Source organism: Triturus cristatus, chromosome 5_1 (assembly GCF_964204655.1).
Source record: "Triturus cristatus chromosome 5_1, aTriCri1.1, whole genome shotgun sequence".
Classification (NCBI taxonomy): domain Eukaryota; kingdom Metazoa; phylum Chordata; class Amphibia; order Caudata; family Salamandridae; genus Triturus; species Triturus cristatus.
The window spans coordinates 1,005,481,357-1,005,504,858 of NC_140587.1; positions in this window are offsets into that span (position 1 = coordinate 1,005,481,357).

The window sequence follows — 23,502 nt, forward strand, 5'->3', positions numbered from 1 at the left end:
CAATGAAAACACACTGAGGCGGATAGATCCGGTACACTGCTTGACCGCATGGTCAGAGATAGACCTGACCCGCCAATCATATCTAGCATTCGCACCCTGGCGGGACATTTAGTCCACATACAAGCAAAAATAAATACAGCCTTTCACGACCACCTTGAAGCCCTCTATGCACCCCCTGCTCCTGTAGAAAGCTCCTCGATTGCCGAGTTTTTCCAGGATCTCTCTTTCCCGGTACTATCGGAGGCTGTTCAGAAAGATATTGACGGCCCCATAATTAAACAAGAGATACGCGCGGTGATTAAGGGTCTAAACTATAATAAGACACCCGGGATTGACGGGCTCCCCATAGAATTTTATCTTAACTACTCAGAGTCTTTAGTACCTACACTGGAGGCTGTCTTCAAGGCGGCTTTTGAGATTGGCCGTCTGCCTGCTTCCACCATGCAAGCACTGGTTACGTCCATACCCAAGCCGGGGCAGGACGGGTTAGAGATGTCTAATTAAAGTCCCCTCTCTATGCTATCCACTGAATATAAAATCCTAAGTAAGGCTCTTGCCAACCGCATACAACCACACCTTACTACACTTATTCACAGTGATCAATGCGGTTTCCTCCCAAACCCCAGCACCTCTCTGAACACCCGACGATTGCACTCTGTAATGACAGCCACCCCACGAGCTTACCAACATGCAGGATGCATAGCACTAGATCTCAGACAGCCATTTGATTCCTTATCCTGGGATTTCATGTTTGCGACATTGATACGGTTTGGATTCCCAGATAAATACCTTCAATGGGTCCACTTACTATACAAGTCTCCAACGGCCTGGGCTCGCACGGGCCGCTACATCTCCGACCGATACACTATCCACAGAGGCATGTGACAGGGGTGCCCCCTGTCCCCCCTGTAGTTTGCACTTGCACTAGAGCCCCTGGCACTGGCCCTTTGGGAATCAGCGGACCGACTGGGCATCCATATCGACAGAGTACTTCATCTAATATCTATCTACGCAGATGATATACTCCTATACTTACGGGACCTGACTGCTGACAAAGCCCCCCTCCCTCCCATATTTGCCACTTTCGAACGATTGTCGGGCCTGGCCATAAACCCTGAAAAGTCGACGAGTTATTTCTTTCGAGAGATACTACACCTAACCCACCTGCTGTTCGGCACTTACTCCTTACCAGTGACCCCCACCACTTTCAAATACCTAGGCATATACGTCTACAGAACACAGGAGGATCAAATAGAGGGCAATATTCTATGGGCAACAACAAGGCTCCGTGCTTGCGTCGGGTTCTGGTCCTCCCTACCCTTATCCGTGATAGGACAGATCGCCATCTCAAAAATGGTGATGCTGCCTCGCCTATTCGACTACTTTGTGAATCTACCGGTGGTCCTCCCACAGTCCATTTTTAATACGTTGAATACCATACAGATTAATCTCATCTGGGGCGCTGGACGTAGACGGATAAGCCTCCGGAAACTCCAACTAGGGACGTCAAATGGCAGCCTCGGGGTCCCCGACTTCCGAGGGTACTATTACGCTGGTCAGCTCCAGTGGCTCTCATACTGGACTGCGGGAAGGAATCTGCAGGAAATTGGATTTATGCCGCAGAGGCTGGACCGAGGTGAGCTGCATTCTTTGCTGCTACCGAAGGCTCGGATCCCCCCTGATTGCCCCCCTCTGTTGAAGACTGTCCTGCTCTGTTGGAGGAGGGCCCTATCCTACATATCTGCAGCGACCCCATACGCCACGAATATTCCCATATTGGGCATCCCTACACCACAGGAGAGACTTACACGGGCCAGAATACAGGACTGGACGGACAGTGGGGTGGAGGAGGAGGGGGCATTCTTTGGTGATGGTACTATGTTGGACCATAACTCCTTCTTGCAGGCCACAGGGGCACCACTGCGCCTGTATTTGTTACACGCCACTGTGACGCACTATATTAGAACCACATGGGTCCCACAGAGGAATGAACCCACACAACATGAATTAGTACACCTCCTATATTATATGGGACCTGAAGGGCATTTGGTGCACTGGCTGTACACTGGTGTCCGGACACATGCAGCGATTTTACTCACATCCCTCAGGGCACACTGTGCGGACGACTCTGGGGTCGAGATCATGGATAGAGCATGGAAGGGTATGCTGGAACACCCCAAAAGAGTATCGCATAATGCAAGACTTAAATTCATCCAGACGATGGTATTCCATAGATCATATCTTACCCCGAAAAAAATACATCGTATGTTCCCTAACTCCCCTCATTGGTGCCCCCGTTGTAAAGGAGACGAGGCGGACTTTATTCATATGATGTGATCTTGCCCTCAACTACGGGAATACTGGGGAGGAGTTCGCCATGCCCTGACTGTAGGGGCACAACTCCCGGTCCCGGACGAGGCCCTACACTGCCTTGTAGGCCTTCGTAGACGCTCAGGGGTACAAAAGGTACGGTTGAGGTTCCTAGACCTAGCACTCATATTAGCGATTAGGGTTCTCACGATGCGGTGGAAATCCTGTGGTCACTACTTGGCAGACTGACATGCTTCAATGGGGAAGGGCGGAGGGTGCAGCTCTTCGAAGGGAGGAAGAGAGGGGGCTGAGGAAGCAACCTGTGGCACTGAATTGGGAGGCCATGATGATTGAATTGGAAGAACTTGATTTGTCCTCCACACAAGATGCCGCGACCCAGTAACACACGCGAGCGCTCAGAGATCTTCTGGCAGTAGGCTCTGTAGACCCAAGACATTGTGACTTCACCCTAGAATCTGTAATCTCTAGGAAGATGTTTATGTATAGAACTCCTGTGACCACCGTGGAACCTGAAGCAAGACAGACCAGGAGGGGGCGGGTGGGTTAGGGTGGGGGGGGAGAAGGGGGTTCGTATAAATTCTCGCTAGTTGAATGTAAATACGCACAAACTTGAAGTGGCGCTAAGGATGTAACGTGTCCATTGTTCGATTGGTAGCGTTGTCATTACAAGATGGGATCCTGATTATCCTTTTATACCACACAGAATGCTGAGAACAGACTTGTTATGTAATTTGACTGAGGAGATTGTCGTAAATAGAAAAAGACTGTACCTAACGAATTACTCTGCTACTGCTCATGTCATATTGCGGTCAACAATAAAGTGTGTTAAAAAAAAAGAGCAGGTCCCAGAATTCGATGGCGTGCCTGTGGACTGAGCGGGTGTTGAGTAGTATACATCTGAGGTGGCTGTTGTCTGCCTCGGCGGGGGGGGGGGGCAGGACATGCTGGTGTACGCTGGCTGGTGAAGCTGTAGTTTCGGAAGGTGAATGGTCCGTGGGTGTGCTTCGGGGTGGCCTGGAAGCAGGCGGTAGATCGGCTGGTGTTGAGTGCGTGGAGGAGGTTGGCGTCATAGCGGTGTCTGGCGTTGTGGTGCTCGCGGGGCCAGGGGGTCTGGCACTGGGCACGGTCCAGGCGCAGAAGGGCGCAGAGAGGCTTGCCTTAGGCGTACCTGTTGGTACGTCCAGTTGTGATTCTTGCAGATAGGTGGGAGTATGTCCACCTACTGGTTCTTCATCGTTCACTGTGCAACTGGCACAACTGCCCATCATTACATTTGCTTCTCAAGGCGCACTCTTAAATCTTTGGCATCTGCTTCATACTCAACAGTTTCTGAATCTTCAGCTTCTATTGTGCTACCGACACCAATGGTTTGCTCATCTGCATCTATTTGTTCTCACCGGAAGCATTTTCAACTGCAGTCTTCAGCCATCTTGTGCCTACTTTGAGGATGACTGCCTGCCTTTCTATGATCTCTATGGTTTGCTTCTCACCATCACCTCCAATATCGGAATCTACTTTTGACATTTCAGTTTTTGAGATTTCTGACCTGACTATGAAACAGTTTTGCTTTCAGCTTTTGTACTTGATTTTTTACTATCCTTTCACACCATGTGCATACTCATATTATACAAAGGGCTATTGTCTTGCTTGGACATTTATCAATGCATGTTCAGATATTCTGGTATGTAATCAGCTTCAGTGTGATCACATGCACCCTCACACCCTTTAGAATGCCTCCTGTCATTCCGGGGGTTTTGTATTACCTCATGTGCAATTCTGTTTAATATTGTGCAACAATGTGTGCTACATATAATATATATTTCAATAGTATGTGTCTAGTTCTTTTTTTTGGTAGTAAAACTTTAAAGTTGGTAAATTAAAACCTCACAATATAAAAGCACGCATCATGTTCATAAAATGGATACATTTCTTAAAAATTGTTGGAAAAACATTTTGGTTAAAACTCTACTTGACTTCTTAACTGCTGTTAAAAATCTCATGGACCAGGTTCGAATCAACAATTTGTTGACATCTGACAAGGCGTTGGTGTGTCCAATGATGGAGTTTCCCTCAGCTCTAATAGGACAGGCTTGGCGGCCCTGATAATTTCCAACTGGCTTAATACTTTAGTTACAAATTTTGTTAGCCCGATATTCAGCTTTGTCTTATCCGGGTTGAAAGCTGCTATTATAGCTTGGCGGCAAGATTGAATTCCAAGTCTTATCCATTCTTCTCGCAATAATGAGCGTCTAAAAGTGAGCATTGTTGGGCATAAGCAGACTATGTGTTCCAACCCTCAGTGTGGCTTACCACACAGCCTGCTTTGGGTGTGGCTGTCTTTCCGGCGCCATTCTGGAAGATTTTTCAAGAAAGGCCATTCACCCAACCTCAGCGCCATGAACTTTCGTTTCAGGTAAAGTGCTGTGGTGCTTGATAGATGACGGGATTCTACTCCTGGGTTAAAGTTAGTGATTACTGCCCAGGCGTGTTTCCTTTTTGACAGTATTGCCCTGCCTGAGTGAAAGGACCACAACCTGGTACTCTTCTTGATAACTAGCTTTAATGCAGACAGGGGGCGGTTTGTTCCCCAAAACTCCTTAATACCAAGTAATTGTAAGCTGTGCTCCAGGTGGAGCCGATATTTGTAGGTGGCATGACTTTTCTGAATTTCTTGCCAGAGTCTGGTCTCCAGTGAGTCTTCCCGGGCTTGACGCAGTCTGTTGCAAAACTTTATAAATGCCCCAGCCTCTACGCCGTGGTGGTCAAGTCAGCCAAATTCCATGCGGACTTGTGCCGGTGATGCTGAATTCGGAAGATGGAATGCACGCTTAAAGATTTTAGTTGTCAGTTTATTTAGAAGAATGTTTGTGGTTCCCTTCATGATCTCTTGGCCGTATGTCAGGGAATTAGATGTTTTTGCCTAATAGATTTTTTGACAGTTTTGTTGCTGCTGCCTCTAAAGCCAGAGCTTTGGTCCTCAGTGCTTCTTTTTGCTTAGCAAATGAGCTTCTGGAGTCTAAAAATATTCCCAGATACTTATAGTGAGGTGTACAGTCAGTTTTTACTTTGTTGAAGTACCACCCTCCGCGTGACTTCTTGGGTTTCCCAAAGGTGATTGTTTTTGTTTTTGATAGGTTTAGCTCTAAGAGGTTGTTTTCAGTGTAGCGGAGCAGTTCCTCAAGTAGCCTCTGTAAGCCCACCTTCGTGTGGCTGAGCAGCACCAAGCGTCGGCGTATAGGAGGTTGCTGATTCGTACTCCATCTAATTGAGGGGGATGACAATTGACGCTGTCAAGGATTGGCGAAAGGTCCGATATGAACAGGTTAAAAAGGAGTGGAGCCAGGGCGCAACCTTGTTTTACTCCACTGCTGGTCTCAATCTTCCTGGAAACATGGGAGCCTTCACCCAGCTTGTTTCTTATCCACGTTTTAGAGTGGAGTTGAACTATTGCTAGTAGCAAGGATTGAGGAACTCCCCCGCCGTTTTTTTTGTTTTTGCCACAGTAAGACCACAAAGCAACAGTGCAGTTGAGTTTGTTGGATAGTAGCTTTTTCTATTAGAACAAATAATGTCAGTAGGTTGGTTGTTGTTCCGGATTTGGCCACAAAACCTGTCTGATTGAATGGGAGGTGCTTTGTTTCGTTTGCCCAGGTCAGGAGATCTTCCAATAGCATACTTGCCTAATATTTAGACTCCACGTCAAGGAGGGCTATCATTTGATAGTTACTAGGGTTGTTTCTCTTCCCACTTTTGTAAATGGGGTGGCTGATTGCACCTCTCCAGGAGTCAGGGACTTCGTAGTTTGAGCGACATTCCAAAAACATGGGAGTCAAATGCTCTGACCAGAATTCGGCTTCCGTTTTGAACATTGCCTGGGGGAGACCGTTTGGACCTGGAGCGCCATCAGCCCTGACTTTCTTTATAGAGCGCAGGATCCTGTACTTTATTCCTTCAGGTGTCACTGTTGGCTTTTTAGTGAGTAAGTTAATGTTGTTCCTACTTATGTGAACGGGCTCTTCGGGTGTGCTAATGGGTAATGGGCTTGGCCGCGGTCGTGTTTGATTTGCGGCCTCCAGTGAAAGTATCATTGAGCTATTTATGCTTGCCGAAGTGGGGCAGTTGTTTTTGTAATGGATGATCTTAAAGTGAGAGGATAAGAAGTAGATCCATTCGTCGGCACCGATGTTTGCATTTCCGTGGCCATTTCCGCCTCGCTGGCTCCTGTTCACCATGGACCAGAATTGCTTTGAATTTGATTTCCCGCTTTCTTGGAAGAGCTTCAGTCAAAATTGATCGGAGGCTTCTCGTTTTTCCCTGCGTACGGCGGACTTGAAGGCTGCTTGATCTTGATTATATTTGAGAAATTTAGTTTTGTTGTCTGAGCTCTTCCTTGATTGCCGAAGGGCTCGATATCTGTGAAGCTTTAGCTTTTTTGTTGCTGGTGAAATGTGTGATTGAAATACCTGCTGCTGAGTTTTCCTCTTTGCGGGCACTGCATATAACAATTGGTTGGTAAAATTTGCCCAGCTACTAATAGCTGTGGAGTCAATGTCTAGTTGTTGATTTAACAATGCTCTGCTTTTTTCCTTCAAAGATGGAGCCATGTCGACTGACCATTGAGTATTGATATTATTTGAGGCCGATGGTCGCTATCGCTTTGTGGTGCAATGTAGTAGTTCTCAATCAGTGAGAGAATTTCTATGCTCCCTAGAGAAAAATCCAGGAAAGAGAAAATTCGGCCATCTCATCGTGTCCAGGCTGGAGGTTTATCAATAGGGAAACGACCATTCAGGACTGTGTAACCAATGCTGTTGAGCTGGGTAACTGCGTACTTCCCCAATTTAGATGGTCTATTGTCAGGAGGAAATGACTGTGAGACTAGGTGTGATAGAACCATTTGCAGAGTAGGCTCAGGATCCTCGATTGGATTACTGTAAAGGTTTGTGTTGAAATCGCCTGTGATTATACTTGGTATGCTGCCGTACTCGCTAAGCAAATTACATACGTTATTGGTCAGGTTATCCAATTTTGCCTTTTTCTCTGAGGTCCGCGGGGATATATAAACGTTGAGAAGAAGTAGCTGGCTTTCAGTCTGCCCGCTTCCCATTAGTATTCCACTGAGACAGTCTTCCTTAAATTTCAGCTGTTTAGTATGCTGAGATAGTTTCGTTAACACGCAAATAGCTAGGCCACCACTTGGCCTACCGAACTTAGACTGTCTTGTTGCAAACGATGCAAATTCGAGGTAGCCTTCTATGGGTGTATTGTCAACTGCCCAGGTCTCCTGCAGTAGAATGATGTTGTGCTCCTTTAGGAAGCTACTAGTAGCGGCTGATTGGATTTTCTGTCCTAGGCCGTTGATGTTCCACGAGCATGTTGATACGCCTAGATCGGAAATGTTTCAATCGTTCTTGCTTCTAGTTAGGGCCCCTGGGAGTCAGGACCAATCTACTGTTGCCAAGTTTTGCTGACATGGTTTGTACTTCTGTATTGCTTTCGGTGAATGCCTTTTAGCTGTTTTTAATACTGAAAAGGGGGCCGGACTTGCACTGGGTATCTGGTCCTGATTGGTCTCCAAAATTGATGGTTAACAAGGGGCACTAAATGACGATATTTTTATGCCCCAATTTTTAAATTGTATATTTCAATAGTATGCGTCTAGTTCCTTTTTTCACATATTCATTTGAATGTTTGACGTTTAGAGAAAGACATCAGGGGTTTAAGTGGATATTTAAGTGAACTATCATGCTTTACTTCCCATCTTAAGTCGCAAACTGCAAGGTTGACTCTTCCAAAAGGAGACAGTATGATATAAATTGATCGTTCACAGTTTCATCAATGCTAAAATATGTCACATATTGCGGGCAAGGACCACCATTCTATTTAGAGAAATCTTCAATGGTGGTCCATCCTGAGTAGGTGTTCCACAACCTGTCAATAAACTGATAGTAGGGACCCCAAGACGTGTTGTCCATAGAACACGAGTAACTTTTGTGTGACTAAGTATCAAGAGGAGGGTTTATTGGGGTAATAGCAGGGAAATATATTGTGAAAATAGATCAGTCATTTGACCTTGCATAAACATTGCATTACCACACTTTTGGTCCCCAGACATCACCAGGGCTTCCAAAGCCCCAACGGCCACTTTTGCTTTACCTACGGGGGGCCCAGGCAGCAGGCAGCAACTCTGCTGGGGTTGGACTGGGTCCCACAGCAGGCTCTGCAGCAAACACAGGCGTAGGATGTGACGTTACCCTCCCGCACCTCTAAAGAAGCTCCGACACTCCCGCAGTGCGGGATACTCACCTGGGCTTCCAAAGCCCCAACGACCACTTTTCCTTTGCCTACGGGGTCCCAGGCAGCAGGCAGCAGAACTCCGCTGGGGTGGGACTCGGTCCCCCAACAGGCTCTGCAGAAAACACAGGCACGGGAGGTGACGTAACCCTCCCGGGGCCTCTAAAGAAGCTCCGGCCCTCCCGCAGCGCGTGACGGCCGCGGGCGTGCCCAGGCCAAGGACGGGCCCGTCTGCGCCAGTACGCCAGACCGAGGCAGGGCAGGGCCACCCTATTTGGTTTACACTTTTGTAATTCGGGGGCCCAATTGTGGAATATCGACCCAAAGCGCTAAGAAACGCATAGTGGATTGAACTCCTGTTGGGCGATTCCTCCTAAAGATTTTATGAGCAGAAAGGCGGTGAACTAATAAGCGGAAGAACTTAATCTTTTTATTTTGGTTTTGCTTCAACCTCCCTCATTCTTCTAAGACTGTGTGACTTTTAATGATTTTATAGTAGGGTAGATCTGTAAGTAAGACAGGTCTAAGGTCCAGCTAGTCTGATTAGGGTTTGTGTAGTACACTGTACATTTTATGTTATGTACTGAATGCTGTTGTAAATATTTCCTGGTGATTAGCATATTTTAACTTGTTTTCTATTCTGATTTTATCTATTTTTAGCTTATGTCTTGTGGGTCATTAATATATCGTACCTAGCCCTTTTACTTTACTTGGTATCTTTTATCCCCTCCCTATAATTCAATAATCAACTTACCTGGAGCCCTTCCATTTTGATACCTATTGGCATTGGACATGTTTGCACTGTTGCACTTTGCATTTTTGCACATTGCATCTTTTGTACCCTGCATTTTTGCACTTTGCCCCTTGCACTCTGAGGACACGGTTCTTAGGGATATAGTAGTAATAGTCAGGATGTCAAAATGCAAACCACAAAAACAACAAAAACTTGTAGTTGACCCCCCATGTGCCACCATTGATTCCTATCTAGTGCGGGCGGTTAGCTCAATTAACGTCGAAATAGATAGGAGGGAACACCGCATCTCATTAGGTGCGGGCATGGTGATGGAAGACCTGCATGGGGTGGGTTGTGGGATTGACCAGCAAGAAGTAGAGGTTGTCCCCTGTAATGGGCCACAAGGCACCTCCCCGATAACAGGGGGTACAGGGAACTTTGGTACAGATTTATATATATTATCGCCACAACTGAATTCCCCTAGTGGTTCACCTACCCCGAAAAGGAAAAGGGGTTGTAAATAAAGCCAGGTGAAAACAGGGACTACTAATAAAAGTATGAAAGGCCCATCATTGAACTCAATTGTCAATGTACACGAAGACCCCCTGATCAAGGTCTTCTGCCAGATATACAAATTAACCAGATTGTAGCTCTTTTAACCCAAAAGCTAAAAGCATCATTAAAGCCACTTCACAATAAACTAGACAAACTCAATGGGGGAGTCGCTAAGCTTAGCGGTATAATAAAGTACATTAGTGAAAATCCCAGGGAGAAGACGAATGGGATATCGGGGACCCTGTTGATCAACTACTGCAGTGGTTAACCACCGCTAACATGGGAACTAGTACTCCAGGTATTAACAATAGGGATAATATGGACTGCAGTGGCCAAGGCAGAAAACCTCTAGGGAACAAAATAGGTGCCAATATGACCTCAACTCGCCCTAACCAGAGTGCGACCATGATTAATCAACCCCACCCTGGCAGAGGAGATAGGATTGAAAGGGCTCAGATGATCATGAATCCAAACAAACAAGATGAGATGGGGGCCCCTGAGGAAAGAACTGCTATGTCAATAAATCTATACCCTGAATGCTGCCCATATATGGAAGTTATGGTGAATGCACCTCAGCTTGAGCCGGGCCAAAAGGAATTGGATTATACTTTACAAAATAAAGTGGTACACTGGTGGAACAAGAATTTTGGCTACCCAGTGGGTTGCGCTGACCAGATACTCTTAATTAGAAGAGTAAGCTGGATTGGCCCCTTAGAAAAGTCACTGCAAGGTGATTGTATTATCATCAATTTTATGAGCCCTAACTGGGCTAGGAGCACTTTGGAAAGAGCGGTTGTACCATTACATAATGATCCCAATGTATTTTTATTACCTTTATGTTTTTTTTATAGCCAGCTAAGTCCCACACATAATAGTGGAGGAGACCTGGGGAAATTTAAAGCTAAACCAGCAGTGCCAGCACAGCCATTTTATGCATTACCAGTATCTAATAGATTTCAAAACCTCAGTTCGCTTCAAGAAAATGATTGACCGAGCACTGCCCGTCTACCCAACGTGGAGGATAGACACGATGGAGATGAGCAGGAGACAGTGTATCTAACATTGCCAAGCCTTTTTTAATCATGCCTAATTTCACACCCATTGCCACAAATCCACCTGTAACACACCCATTTACTAGACGCTAGTATAGGTGAATACTCTGATGAAAGTAAAGGGATTCTGCCAGTAATCGCTAAAAACTTACCTGTAATGATCCCCCCTATTAGTGAGGAAGATGTGAGCATATGTGAACACCTTGATGATAATATAGGGAATTTGCCAGTTAATGCTATACTACCATTACTTGGAATATAGCCGGACTAGCCAATAAAAAGGAATTGCTGGGCTGGGCAGATTTTCTTAATAAACATGAAATAATTTGTTTACAAGAAACCTGTAGTATAGATCCTGTACATTTTGAAGGGGTTAGCTCCTATGATCTGCCTGCATCACCCTCCCCTGGCAGAGCTAAAGGTGGGTTGTTAATTCTTTTGTCAAATAAATTGCCTTTGGTAGTTAGAAGGGTGATCAAAATAGGAAATCACTCGCAGATATTGTGGATGCATTAAAAAGATGGGTGTTTTGTTGGTCAATTTTTACAATAATATTTTTGATTCAACTCGCCATAATGTAGTACTTGAATTAGAGAAGAGGATAGATAATTTGATTAAAGCAATGAATACTAATTTTGCAATTGTATGGGTCGGGGATTTTAATACACCAATATGCCCACTATCTATGACTAAAGTTTGTGGGTTTAAGAGCGATGAAGAGGATGATTGTATACACTTTCTGCACAATATTTATGGAGATTCCCTAAATACAGTATTGGCCAAATATGATCTCGATTTAATGCAATGTGCACAAGATAGGAATGGTAGGGAGATACCAACCTTTATCGGGAGAAATGCTAATACTACGATTGATCATGTTTTAGTATCTGCAAGTATTATACACCTATGCTCTACCCCGAGGATTGCCCAATTGCTACTCAGTGATCATAATTGTATTATTATGCCAATGTTCATCTGGGGCAACAAATCTGTAATGCAACAAATGGTTACTGGTAATATTACCCCGTTTAGACCAAACGGTACAAGACTTAAGTGGAAGGGTATTAATCCAGCTACAGTTTTAAATAATATTGTTATAGAATGTGGTAAGGAGATTTCTGATTGCCTTGAAGTGGAGGTTAAACCAACAACGATAATAATAAATTTTTGTAAAATTAATGATACTATTGAAAAGATAATTACTGAACCACCCAGAGGAAAATCTACACAAAGTATGGGTTGGTTTAACCATACATGCACCAAGTCTCTGAACGAGCTGAAACAAGCACTTTGTAGTAGACCAAGGAATAAGGTATTAGTTCAAAATTTAAGATCAGACTACAAATTAGCTGAGGAAGAGGAAGCTCCAAGAGGAGGCGTGGGATAAACTATCATTGGCTGCGGGTACATCTAATAATAAGCTTTTTTGGGAAACTGTTAACTCGCCTTTCCTCAAAAATGAATCTCTACCGCAACTACTGTCCCATGTTAGCTGTGAGGAATGGGTGCTATACTTCTCCAGCATTTTTAACCCACAGGATCATGATGTTCTTAAAAATCCTAGTCTAATAGAACGAAAATGGCCTATCTTCCCCCTAAATATCACGCTTGATGAGGTTGAATTAGGAATTAGGGGTAGCAAAGGTGGAAAAGCCCCGGGCCCCGACGGTGTCCCCATAGATGTTTATAAAACGGTGCCAGATCTATGGGGCCCGATACTCACTAGAGTTTTTAATGCTGCAGTCACTGAGGGTGCCCCACTTACATGGGGCCAATCAGTTATTATCCCAATCTACAAACGGGAATAAATCAGAAGTTAAAAATTAGCATCCGATTTCCCTTTTGGACTCCTCAGTAAAGGTGATGAGCAGGGTTTTATTAGTAAGATTGGAGGAGTGAGTAACGGAGAATGGGATTTTATTACAGGCTCAATATGGTTTTAGAAAAGGGTTAGGTACGATAGAGCAATGTATAAATCTAGAGCTTTTAATGGGCAAATATACATGTGCTAAACAAGGGAGTCTTTTTTTATGCTTTGCTGATCTTAGTAGTTCCTTTGATCTGGTGGATCATGCCATTCTCTGGCCAGTTTTAATTAATCTTGGTGCCCCAGAGCCCATTATTTATTTTCTTGCGAGGTTATAAGAGAAATTATCAACTAGAGTCTGGTATGGCCAACTGGGTGAATGTACACCAAATTTTAAGGGCAAACATGGCATCTGCCAAGGCTGCATTGCTTTTTACTTTATTTATAAATGAAGTTGACGCAGTTCTTAAGTTGGGGCAGGCGGATGCACTCCAAGTTGCAGGTCTGGCCGTACCGGTTCTGCTATATGAAGGCGATGCCGTGCTTTTATCAAGAACTCCGGTTGGCCTACAGCGATTAATAGATAGGTTTGCAGACTTTATTACTAGAAGGAAGTTGTTAATTAATAAGGCCAAAACATATACTATGGTATGTGGTATAAAATCCAGGAAATCGAAACCTTTTTTTATAGATGGCGCGAGAGTGGAAACTGTTGACAATTTCTGTTATCTCGGGTTAACTTTTTCTGGTAACGGTAATTGGGCATCAAAATTGTCTAATGTCTGTGCAAAGATGTCAAAAGTGTGCATGGGGTCTTTCGGTTTGCATCCAAACTGGGAGAACAACGTATCAAGGACATGACAGACATCTGTAAAGCTAGATGTGCCTCTGTTGCATTATATGGTGCAGGGGTGTGGGGCAACAATGCCAGCCAGGAATTGCAATTAGAGGAAAATTCCTTCTTAAAAAAACTTTTATGCCTTCCTGCATCTGCATCCTCTGAGTTAATGCATCGTGAGGTGGCACTAAGATACCTGTCAGATCTGATCGCTCTGAGACCTCTAATGCTATGGAGTTCAACTTGGTCTAAAGAGGAGACAAAATTGACCCAATCTATTGTCCAGGATTGCTTGGAATTGGACAACTGTTTATCAATCCCCTGGCTAAAATATATAGCAGATGTTAACAGAGATTTATTTATGATCATGATCCGGGAAAGCCCGACTGATGTGATAGGCCTGTCTAAACAGGAGATAAAGAACACATTTCTGGCCCATAAAAACGAATGTAGGATGAGTATTGTTGGGAAACAAACCACATACCTGCTTTGCCAATCGATTGTAGATATTGATGGCTTTCAAAGCTATCTGTCAATAGTTTCAAGACCCTCACATCGTTTTGTACTAACAAGGATGAGATTGGGTATTGTTCACCACTTAGTTGCATTCCCCGAAATGAAAATACGCCCTGTCACTTTATGCCCATGTGATGAGTATTCTAACCAGAGCACTATGCACTTTCTACTTCTGTGTGGTTTATACCTGAATCATAGACTTGTTTATCTCAAACCCTTGTTCAAGAAATACCATGTAAATAGTACTAATACAGCTATGAGCCTATTGTTTGCACTAAGAGATCCCGAGATTTGTTTTTCTGTTGCGACGTTTATCTTAAAATCAATTCATGTGAGAAAAAGTATTGTTTTTTTAAACTGTTTTCAACTGATTTTAATGTACTCACTAATTAAGATTATATCTGTGGAATTGGATTTGATTGTTTGTATATGTATATTTGCTGCTTTTCTGGTCGCTACACAAACCGAATAAAGGTTGCTGAACCGAACCAACACTTTCACCGAGCAGTCGTGTGTAGTAATGTCACACATGAACAGAATATGCCTTTCATGTCCGTAAACAGGGGTGACTAAGGAATCTCGGCGCTCATTCACAGTACACAGGTATCTGCCACAATAGTTATTTAGGAAATGACAAAGCATTTATGCACACGCAATTTGAATGCACTTTTGTCATAAATATTCTCCAAAAGTCAGTTCCTATCAGACGTTTGTTGTTTATTGGTCCTGTGCCCTTAGCAAACACGTGTAGTCATCGATGGGCGTCCGCCCCACGACTTTTGTCAGAGCTAAAACATAACAGAAAGCCCCCATTTTACATCAACAAAAGATGTGTTTACAACGTACACGGCAATCACCCTGTGACATAATACATCTTGGCCTTGTTACATAGGCCGTGTCATCAAAGTCTGGTGGAAACCCATGCATCCGTAGCTTTCATGCACAAGTGAAGTGCTCAAAACATTAACCTCATGTTATGATTCATACTTTATATGGTGGAGCAAAAATCAAAAGCAGAGTTAGGGTCTAATATCAACATCATAAAGTATAATTTCTTACTCGTTGACAACCCCTTAAGCAACAGATGACATCAACCATTCAACAAATATCATTGGCATAATTATACACATGCAGCCCCTTGTGTCACATGCCAATTGCCCCATCATCCAATAAAAAAGCCCCATTGTGCTAACTCTGTAGGCCCAAAGTGAATCCAGAATTAATACCCAAAGAAAAGCCAAACTTAGTGCACAATGGTGTATACCGATACCTCATAAGTCAGGCAAGTATCGACAAATTGCCCTCTTGGACGCTATAGGTAAGGTCTTCGCAAAATGCCTTTTGAAGTTACTTAATGATTGGGTGGTCAAGGGCGAATTATTACCCCTCGAGCAGACTGGGTTCAGGCAAAGGCATGGTACCCTAGATAACTTAACGGCATTACAAGTTATATCAGAAAAATACATCAAAGTCCGAGGAGGGAAAGTCTATGCAGCCTTCATAGACTTCTCCACAGCATTTGACAAAGTAGATCTTCCTTTGCTGTGGAGGAAATTATCGGACCTGGGCATGCCAACCACGATCCTGGAGCTGGTTCGGGCTCTTCACTCTGATACCTGGTGTAGAGTTTTATTGGGAGGGGAAAGAGGTCTCTCTCAAGTTATTTCTTCAGTTAATGGACTAAAACAAGGTTGTTTATTGGCCCCTTTATTATTTTCCCTATATATATCTGACCTCCCCCATTCCCTGTCCTTAAGCGATCGTATTGCCCCTGTATTAGGGGACAAGCCGATTGTCTGTCTGTTATACGCAGACGATATATTAATATTGGACCTAACTCCAAGAGGATTAAACAATCGTCTACAGGCACTACATGATTACGCAGAGACACACTATTTGAGGATAAATGTGTCTAAAAGTAAAGTAATGTGTGTGACGGGAATGAAAAGGCTGAAATATGGGAGCTTTACTTGGTCTGTAGGTGGACAGAAGTTGGAAGTTGTAAAATCTTATGTCTTCCTAGGAAAAACAATATCTGGTAATTTAAGTGATAAGGCCCATATAGTAAATAATACCCGGAAGGCATTGGCACAATGTAAAAGTTTAAGTTCTCTTTATAGATCTACTGGCAGAAGACATTTTGCTCTTCTGCTAGAGGTCTTCCGTGCCAAAATCCCAGCTTCCCTACTGTATGGCATTGAATTACTTGAATTGGGCAAATGGGGTTTTTTGAATGTTACGGAGGGCAAGATCTTGCGGTATTTAACTACGGTTAATACCGCTTGTACCGTGGCCGCTCTTAGGTTGGAATTCGGCCTGCGTAGCAGTTGGGTCCAGGGCCTCGCTGGGCTAGTGCGATGGGTCTTTAATATTGTAAAGGGAAAACCCGGTACTCTAAGATACCTTATTCAAAAAGAACTACTGGGATCCCTAAAAGAGCACTCCCTAATTGTAAAGAATTTCAGAATTGCAGTTGATCTTTTACAATTGGATGAATCTGCACTTTTTACACTATCTGCATATCAGCTGAAGTCCACCTTGAAACTAGCTACATGGAAATTAAGTTCTGGGATGGATAGGGAAGCCTTCATCTTAAAGAAAGGTGTTTCCCAGGCCATTGATTCCTGCCTAATAAGGAAAATACAACCCTATGTTACCTGGAACCTTCCTCATGGTGTACGCCGCTTTTTGTTTCTATTGAGGCAGGATCGTCTTCCTTTGAATAATTTATTGTCTAGATGGTATGGTTCTTCAGCAATGTGTAATCTTTGTAATAATGCTTCTCAGGATATCACTCATGTACTCTTTGTCTGCCCAGCTCTGCTTTTACATCGGCGTAAGTGGTTGAGACCAATTTGTTTAAAATTAAATATTTTGTCTGCCACCACATTCTTAGACGCCATTTATAATCCCCCCAATGAAATGTTTTGTCATAAAATCTTTAACTTTTTTAAAAGCTTTCTAGATATATACTAGAGGTTCTCAAAATGTTCTTTTTCTGTTCCAAAATCATAAATAAAAAAATTAAGATTAAGATACAAAGGAAGGGCGCACATTAGTGCCCTCATCCACAATACCATCTCATGCCAAAGCCCCAAATCACCAAAGCACCAGTATAGTGTAAAAAATACCTTGCTTGTACACTCTGCCACTGTATCAAACCAAAATCACATATCAACGGCCTGGGTAATGTGTCCAATATCCCCTCCAAATGAATATAAATAAATGAGGCTCGTATCTCAAATCCAGGACACCACCTCGTGCCCGGTGGAACATCCAGATTTCGTTGTCATATATATTGCTATATCAGAGAAGGGGAAAGTGAAATCAAATCACTGTACACCACAGCTCTGTATTTCGGGTAGGTCATCCCCTTCCGTGAGCCTCATATATGCAACAGTCTACTCAGGGCATTAAGTGGACCGGGTCCCACCGGTGCTGAGCATCGGCAGTTCTAAAACGCAGGTGTGGAGACGGGTCCCTATCGGGCTGTCCATTTTTATCATCACCCTCCAGGTGAAAAAAAAAACGTAACTCTACAGGAATACAACCCTTCATTGCCTTTGAGGTAACTTCGAAGAGACTAGTTAAAGTTCTTTCCCAGTCTCATCATTTCAGAACTGAAGGATTGTCATATTATAACTAATGAAGTCATAGTTGTTGCTTATGCAACTAACAACCATTAACAAAGCCAATAGTTTAGACTTGCTGTAGGTTTAATGCTACTTGTATTAAATATCTGGATGCAATGACAGAAGCAGCAAAATACCAGTCGGGTGGCACACTATGCTAAGCCCAGATTTCTCACGTATGTGTTTAAGCCACGCCCTTAATTACTTTGACCACACCCCTTCGAGAGCCCCAGTTTTTTCACCACAATTAAAACCACACTCCAGCTGTTTGGGAAGACATTGTGGGGTATGTTCACAAGAACGTGTGATAACTACCGCAAGAGTAGCGTAACACAATTTCCAATTTTGCAGTCCATCGCGGGAAAATAACCCTGTGTCAACGTGGAATTCACAACAAGGTGGTACCATGCGATAGTCCGCCGACACCGTAGACAATGTCCGCGACACAACTACCACGACGGAGATAAAACCACAAATCACAACACCAAAAAACACTCGATGGGCCAAAGCGCGATGAGGAAACCAGCAATAAGCAGCCCCAGGCCTGCAACACACACCTGGCAGGCTGAAAAAATCACCATTAAAGTAGAAAAAAGAACCACACCCAAACTGACCAACACCCAAGCACCATGGAGTCAGCCCGAGCAGGCACAGAGGACGAGCGCAACCCCACAAGCACCCCGGACGACCAGCCCGGGACATCTGGGACAGGGAAGGGCAAGAACAAGAAGACAAGGAAGACAAAGTTCAGTCTGCAGGCAAACAGGATCATAGTCACGGAGGTAATGGAACACCATCAACTACTCTTCATCAACTCCAACATGTCATTGGGCACCAGAGCTGGAATATGGCGGTACATCGTTGACAAGGTGAATGCCGTCGGAGAGCACAAGCGGACAATGGATGAGGTCAAGAGGCAATGGAATGACATCAAGCGGAAGACCAAGGAGAAATTCGCAGCCAACCAGAAGGCAGCAATGCAGACCGGAGGTGGGGGCCCAGTGCCAAAGCTCGTGCTGGATGACATGGAGGAGCTGGTGTCGACAGTCATCAGTGTGGATACTGTGGCCGGAGTCGAGGGAACTGATACTGCGTGACAGGACACAACACAACCACAACAGGGTGAGTGACCACCAGGTACTGGGGGGACGGGTGGAGATGGCCACTATGGCACAAATGCACAATCAAGCAGGGCACAGTACACATCTCGCCCAGACCCACAGACTGTCACAATGTACAATGCCATGCTGTCAGAAAGTCAACCTGTACCATGCGGCTACATACATGTGGACACATTGTAATACTCCATCACCCCTTCACATTGCAGGGGTAGCCACTCTTCACTGATGATGAGGAGGACAACACCAGCATCGATGCACAAGCCCTCCTAGACATCATTGACCTCATCCGCGACTCACTTCCAGGATCAGGGCAGCCCAGCTACATCGGGGAGACCCACCACCCAAACCACCAAGCAGGAGGCACCCACAGCCCCGGCACACTCCCAAGTCCACCAGGAACAACAAATGGCCTTCCAACGCCGTGTGCTGGAGAGCCAGAGGGAGACGGCTGAGCAGGTGCGGGTGGGGTTCGAACTCATGGCTGTCAAACTGGACGCCATCCTTGGAGGTCTATGTCTGCCCCATCGTTTCCAACGAGCCCTGACTGACATCGCTGGAGTCATGACACGGAGAGTAGAACAGCTGTCCGCTCAGAGTGGCTCCAGCGATACCAGCCGTGAGCTGGCACACATGCGGAGGCTCATGAAGGACATGGTGCGTATGGAGGCAGAAAGGATGGTAGCCACCGCTACACATCATCAGATTGTAGCTGGGATCTATCATGCCCTGCAGACCTCCATCATGGCATTGCCGCCACAAGGTGTGGTGCTGATGAATGCTGCTGCCCCCACACTATCCACATCCCTGCCCCCTGGTGTGTCAGTGCCTCACAGTGCGGCAGACGTATCGATTCAGGCCCCTGATGTGTCAGTGGCACACAGTGCCGCAGCCGGGACTGCAACACCCACATGGGGGGCAGGGCACAAATCCGGGGATGAGGACGTGGATGGATTTGTGATCAGGAGGCACTAGCATTCATTTCCGCCACCTGGCCTGTTTCTGCTTGGTGCCGCACATGGCCTTGTGACCTTCCACTGACCCCCGATACACTCTGATGCACTCACCTTGGACAGCGACATGGACTGCCACAACCAGTTCGACAACCAATGACACGGCAGACAGATGACAGACTGTACCCCTCCTCTTCCGCAGTACATGTCATCCCCGGATGTACTCTGGCTGGCCCTCCATGGGCCCATATTGTGTACTGTGCTCTGCATTGCCCCGTACCGCTCCAGCTGCATAACTGCACTGGACGTACTGCTGTGTCAAGTCTTACATCATTCAGGTATGGATGTGTGGATGAATGTGGGGACAGTGCCTTCCCTTGCGTCAATGATGTTCATCCTGTGGGATGCGACTCAGAGGGTGCGACATTGCATTTTGTGTACCTGGTCCCGTGAACACTGCAACAGGGACACACGCATCAGTCACTTCCTTGTCCGGACATGGAATGGACCACACCCAAGCCCACAAGTCATTGTGGCAAGCCCTGCGCTGGTCTGGCTTACGGCAGGTCAGACCACTCCGATGATGCACCGAGGGGGGGGCCATCATTGCTACCCATCGCAGGCATACTCGCTGGTGGTGTGCAGGTCACTGGTCTAGTCGTCAGCATATCACAGCCACTCCCTGAGGGCAGGTTTGCACACACACCACACCCATCCGGCACAGGCGTCACTGGCCATGTGACCCTGCCAACATAAGGGGCGGACGACGTCACAATTCTCTCTTCCAGTGGTGACTGGATGACGGCCGCTCCACGCTTCTCATTCATAAAGGGCCCATGAGTTGTTGCGCACAGGGTTGGTGGCACCCGAGGCCTGGCGCATGACACGGCCTGCCACCACGTGGCGCTGACTGGGCTTGCTTGCACAGGGTTAGTGGCACCTGAGGCCTTGCGGCCAGCTCGGGCCTGCCACCACATGGCGCAGACTGGGGTTGCACAGGATTAGTGGCACTCGAAGCATTGTGGCCGGCACAGGCACCCCGTCACAGGACGGTGACTTTGGGTGCACTGAGTCAGTGGCACCTTAAGCTGCTGAGCGGGTGTGCAGCCTGTGATAATGCCCCGTCCCGGCGGTCTGGACAGCTCAGGTTTTGTGTGCCCTGCTGGACCACAGTGTAGGCCAGAGCCAGCGGACAGCGTGGGCCTACCGCCACGTGGTGTTGCTTCCGGGATCCCAGAGTTAGTGGCACCCATTGGGCTGAGCGGGTGTGCACCCTGCGAAGGTGCCGAGTGCACTGGTATGTCCTCTGCCATCGAGTAATCAAGACCCAGCACCAAACGTGAGACCTGTTGGCCTGCAGAGCATGGCTCCATGGTGTGGAGGGTGCCATGTCCGCGGGCCCCGGGCTTATGGCTTGCAGTGGCACGTGGTGGGACCTCCCGACTACGCGCCGGTGACGGAAGGTGAGCAGTGAGACCTGGGTGTGCATGGGTGGGCATGCTCCGATGGGCGGCGGGAGGGGTTGGGGGGCCTCTGCCTGGAGGTGCATGGGCGGGCAGGTGATGTTGTCTTGTGCAGGTGCGTGTACTGTGCCAGTCATGTATCTGGACTCTGTTTCAGCTGGTGACTCTGACTCAGATGTGTGACCTGGTGAACTGGGATACATACTTGCACGTGGTTGGAGACACACCGGTGGCAGCAGGTGAGCAGTGTGGCCTGGGTGCGCAGGGGCGGCACTTGCTCTCTCTCTCTCCCCCTCTCTTCTTCTCTTTCTCCCCCTCTCTTCTTCTCTCTCTCCCCCTCTCTTCTTCTCTCTCTCTCGCTCCCTCTCTTCTTCTCTCTCTCTCTCTCTCTCTCTCTCTCTCTCTCTCTCTCTCTCTCTTCTTCTCTCTATCTCTCTCCCCCTCTTATTCTCTCTCTCTCCCCTTCTCTTCTTCTCTCTCCCTCTCTCCCCCTCTCTTCTTCTCTCTCTCTCTCTCCCCCTCTCTTTTTCTCTCTCTCCCTCTCGTCTCCTCTCTCTCTCTCCCCCCTCTTCCTCTCTCTCCCCTTCACTCTCTCTCTGTCCTTTGATGTGCAGAGGACACACCTTCTCATCATGATTTTTGTCTTGCAGGTTGGGACCTACGGATTGTCCCGAGGGGAGCGGCCATGTGTCTTCATTTCATCTCAGTCTTAATTTTAATAAAGTGTCATTTGTTGCTTCGAAAGTGAATGTGTGCTGCTCTTTTCTGTGTCGACACATGCATGTCCCCAGTTGTGATTGTGCGACGTCAGGAGGCTTATTTTGTGCATGTTTAGGTGTAGCTGATGTGGCATGAATTTGGTCGGGGGTGCCAGGGAGGGGTGGTCCTGGGGGTTTTGTTGGTGGGTGTTGTGGCCCTCTTGGGTGTCCAGGCCACATGATGGGTGGCTCCATGGCATCTGTTGCCCTTCCGATGTGGCCCTGGGCTGTGCTCCCTTTTGTGGTGCAGGCTGCCGCCCGACTTTACACCAGGTCAGAGCAGGTGTAGATTTCCTGGTGCTAATGCGCCTTATCCCCTGTTTTGTGTTTTTATCGCAGTTCTGTCTGGTTGTTGAGAATGTTGAGGTGTGATGTTGTCGTGGCTTTTGGCACGGGAACGCCCACCCTGCATCTCATTAGCGATAGTTGCGGGGGGCCTCTGTGGTGATGTTTTTTGTGGCTGCTATCGCAGGTAAACTGGTGCTGTGGGCTGTTAATACCAGCTTGTGAATGGGGCGATAGATTTATTGCAACTTTGGCTGCGATAAAGTGCCGTTGGCTCGACGATAGTTTCTTGTGAATATACCCCTGTGGGTGCACTTGACTGTTATAATCACAACTGACTGTATCCAAAGAAAGGTATATGTACATAGTATCAGGCATCACCACATATAATGTATCATTAAGATAACTGTAGCTATATGCCATTTGTTAAAATTAATAAAGAGATAATTTCTAAAAAGAGCATGTGCGATCGGAGTTTCTACGACAACAGAAGAGTCCTTGGGCAGCATCGCTAAAGTTTTTTAGTTGCCGATATTACAGGTCCTTGGTGGTAAATAGGGCAGCGCTTGGCGACAAACACATTTTACCACTACATCATGAAAGCAGGTTCACGTAATTTTATTTATTTACTGAATTTTTACAGCGCATAGCTGCCCCAGCAACGGGGCGTCCCGGCACTACCCAAGTAAACATGGTTAAAGCAGAGCAGAGAGAGATAACAGAGTTAACCCGGGAAAAGCCATGTCTTTATGGCTTTGCGGAACTCTAGATGATTATGGAGTCCTTGAATTGCAGGGGGAAGAGAGTTCCAGAGTTTAGGCGCTAGCACCTTGAAAGACCGGCCACCGGCTCTGACTCTGGTAAAACTTGACAGGAATGAATTTGTTTCTCATCTTTGTCTTTTGTTGTTGCAGTGTCTTGCAATATTGTTGCTTTATTCTGAGCTGTGTATATCATGTTGTTTTGTTTGGTGTTCTACTATATCATACTATGTTACTATTGCTTTGTTTTAATACAGTGTTATTTTACTGTTATTTTATTCTGTGTGTTAAGTAGTTGCATACTGACTTAAACAAACACGGCTACGTTTGATCCAAAAGCAGCAATTCCCAGAGGCATAGGTTTTTCAGTGAGATTGGGGGGGGGGGGAGGAGTGGAGGCGGGGGG